Source organism: Castor canadensis, chromosome 1 (genome assembly GCF_047511655.1).
Source record: "Castor canadensis chromosome 1, mCasCan1.hap1v2, whole genome shotgun sequence".
NCBI lineage: Eukaryota > Metazoa > Chordata > Mammalia > Rodentia > Castoridae > Castor > Castor canadensis.
Window position 1 is genome coordinate 57185482 of NC_133386.1, and position 3643 is coordinate 57189124.

The 3643-nt window shown below is 37.2% G+C and overlaps 1 pseudogene; it reads right to left on the bottom strand.

The window, feature by feature from the left end:
* Positions 1-1318: 1318 nt before the first annotated feature.
* LOC109695628 (60 kDa heat shock protein, mitochondrial pseudogene) lies at positions 1319-1945 on the bottom strand (annotated as a pseudogene).
* Between the last annotated feature and the right edge of the window lie 1698 nt (positions 1946-3643).

The following is a 3643-nucleotide window of genomic DNA, read 5'->3' on the forward strand; positions in this document are numbered from 1 at the left end:
GATTGATAAAAAACATTCTGCTGCCATAAAAAACAATTCAGCGTAAATATATTTATAATAATAACATCTAACATTTATCAAGGCTTATTTTTTTGAAGCCTAATATAAAGTATCTCAAAGACACTTTTATAGGGATCCTTCACAACTATTCTCCTGGTTATTCTGGAAATTGATCCAAGGCTCTGGCCACTCTACATATGTAAATGTTTCTGTACTAAGCATAAGATTAAACATTAGGGTCTTGTATATTTTTTGAGAATCAGCAAGTCCCTCTACTTTCTCAAATTGTCATCTCATCAGCATAACAGATTTTTGCTTTTTTGTTCTTTTTGCTCTTACTTGGACTAGTCATAGCAGTGCATTAGCTGATCTTTCCCTACACTGAGTTGCATACGTTCACTCTTTACCACACACATTATTATCTCATTGTATCCTAAAGCTTTAGAGATTTTTGAAAGACTGTAAGATGTAGTGTTAGCATCCCTGCTGACAGAGATAGTATTCCCTTGGTGATCAGTTCAGTGACATTTTGCAAATCATCGTATCTCTTAAAACCTCAGCTTTCTTGTGTGTAAAATGGGCATGTGCTTGGCCTATAGCAAGCTCTATAATTGTTTGGTGTTTTTTACATCAGGGTGAAAAAAACCACAATGCACATGATGCTTACGCAGATCCTAAATCTCAAAGTCAAAACCAAGCTCTGCACATACACCTCATCCTGTGTCATGCAGTCAGTGGTATACTGGTATTCCTTTCACAAGACACTTACCTAATATAACATTTAAAATTTTAATAACTAGCATGAGGTAACAAGTTCTTTCACAAATATACTTACATTTTCCCTCAATATAAATCTGGTCTATTCTTTAAACAAATTTTTATTACACAAAGGTTGTCACATAATTGGATATTTTTCTAGTTTATACACAATTATTCTTACTCTCCACAGAAAGGCTGCTTCTGAACTTCTCCTCTAGTACTGGCAAACACTAAAATACTGATTTAACAGAGTAATAGTCAAAATGCCTCAGCAATTTGAGTTGAAAGCAGTTCATTGGCCTATGACCCTTGCACCCAGTAACAGGAGTGCACAGAGGTCTTTTTATTTAAAAATAAGAAGGAAATTATCTGTAGACACGGACAATGACAGGACTAAGCCGTTATAAATTGTCAACTGAAACCAGTAGCCATTGGTTATAGTGACTTTCTTAAACACCAGTCTTTTCTCCAGTCCTTTTGTTCCACTGACTTCTCTGAAGTTACTGGTGAGGAACCCTGCCTTGAGCTCCTGTCACAATTCATCAATAATGGTAGAGCACTAGTCTAGGTATGAAAACAAACCACCTCCCATTCCACTTTCCATTCCACCCATTCCAGGGTCCTCTTCCTTAGGAATTTCAGTGACCAGGAAAAAAAAAAACAGAAAAGCCGCCCCAGCAGCATTCAGTAAAGCAGTTCTTAAAACCTTTGTTAGATCAGTGATTCCTTTTCTACCAGATTCACAAACTCTCCAAGGATAGCATCATAACCAACTTCTGAGGAACTCTGCAGAACTTTCCCAACTGTCAAAGATCTTTCAACATCTGCATTCTTAGCAGTGGGCTCTGCAGGAATTTTGAATGTTCTTTTTTAATAATTTCTGTATCATTTTTTAAATCTTTGTTAGTAGGAGTTAATGAGTCCAAGGCTGGAATGCACTGAAGCAGAGAACCTCCCTGTCTAAGAACAATATCTTCTTCAACATCCCCTCCTTGTAGCATTGAGGGCAGCTGTAACTGTCTTTCTTTTCATTCACTTCAACATCATTTGTCTCATCAATTCCCACTTCAGCACAGCTATTGACTGCTACAACCTGAATACCAACTTTTAGCCAAATCAAAGTGAGTGTACTCAGAGCTTCTTTATCAACATCTTCAGCAATTATGACCGAATTTATAGTGAGCATTAGCAATGTTAAGAGCAAGCACAATGGAATGAATGCTGGAAATTTTCTTTTAACTCAATAGATGATAGTCATCCTGAAATTAACATTTTTGACATTTTGTTGTATTCATCAAATATGGAGAAATACATCCTAATTCATCATTCAGTGCTTTTCCATACTTTACAGTGATGATACCCCAAAATAGGCAATATAATAAATGTTACCGTGAACTCTGGCCCTCAGTCCCTTTGCCACCTTCTGTCATATGATGTCTCCACATCATGGGAGCCCACTCACTCACTTGTGGGAAGATGCCAAGGGCTCTTTGTTACCATTACCCTTCCATTTTCCACCAGACCCACTCTCTTTCTGATGAGAACTAACCTGGTAAATAAACTCTTTGTGCATATGTGATTATTGGCTAGTGTCTTTTTTATGTGGCTGCTCATACAATTTTTCCTGTATTTGCTTTTTAACCAGGACTCTTGGGGAAGAATTCCTAAGACAGGCAAATTTGTTCTGAGTCACTGATGGATGGTATTCAACGAATTGCATAGGTGGAGAACACCGCTAACCTTCAAATCATGCCCTGTCTTCTCTACCTAAAATTAATACTGACTCACTGACCACTGAATTCAAGCATTGGAGAATGACACACAAAGTCTTTAAAAGTCAGGAACTTCCATCTTTTTACAGATTTTCTTTCAATGATGTTATTCAAACTTTTCTCTAAACATAAATTATAAGAGGTGCAGCGGCAACACAGTTCAAGATTCTATAACATGAGCATTATCTAATCTAGAAAAGATCAACTGGAGTCATCTGCTTTTAGCTTTTGTTGGAATATATTTATATTGCAAATAGTTTTTAAAACAGCTTCTTTTTCCTCTCTCCTCCTCTGTCCTCCCTTTCCTCTTCCCCCTTCTTTCCCCTCCTCTTCCTCCTCCCCCTCAGAATTGCAATCTTGCCTCGGTGTTCCAAGTGCAGGGATTACATGCATGCACCACCACATTGGCTCTTTTTCTTCTTTGTAGAGTGAAAAATAACTCCTAAAATTGAAAAGGGGGGTATGGGTGGAAAATCAATATATGTTGGATGTTTACCAGGTGCTGGACTCTGTTCTTAGTATTTATGTGCATTGTCTGATTTATGTCTCATAAGAAACCTATGAACTGAGAACAATCATTTCAGTTTGCAGAGGAGGACTTTAATGGTACTCACTTGATGTTTCTCAAAGTGTGTTCTGCAGATCAGTCAAAGTAAAATCACCTAGGAACCTTTAAATTCCTTTCCTCAATTCAGATTTTCCCAAATCACAAATTCTGTGGTACTTTAAAGAGAACCTACTTGCTAAATTATACCAAAGTTGTACAATACATGAGTTTTCTCTGATTGGTGACTATTAAGTCATTAGTTAATTCTCCTATATGACAGACTTCCTTAATGATCAGTAGCTCTATTTAAAATTAGATTTCTATGTTTTAAAGGATCATTTTTTTATAACTTGTGAATAAAGGCACATAATAAAGAAGAAAGGGGCCAGGCACCTGTGGATCACACCTGTAATCCTACTACTACTACTCAGGAGGCAGAGATCAGGAGAATCCTGGTTTGAAGCCAGCCCATACAAATAGTTCAAGAGACTCTATGTAAAAAATACCCAACACAAAAAAGGGCTGGTAGAGTGGCTTAAGCAGTAGAGTACTTGCCTAGTAAGCG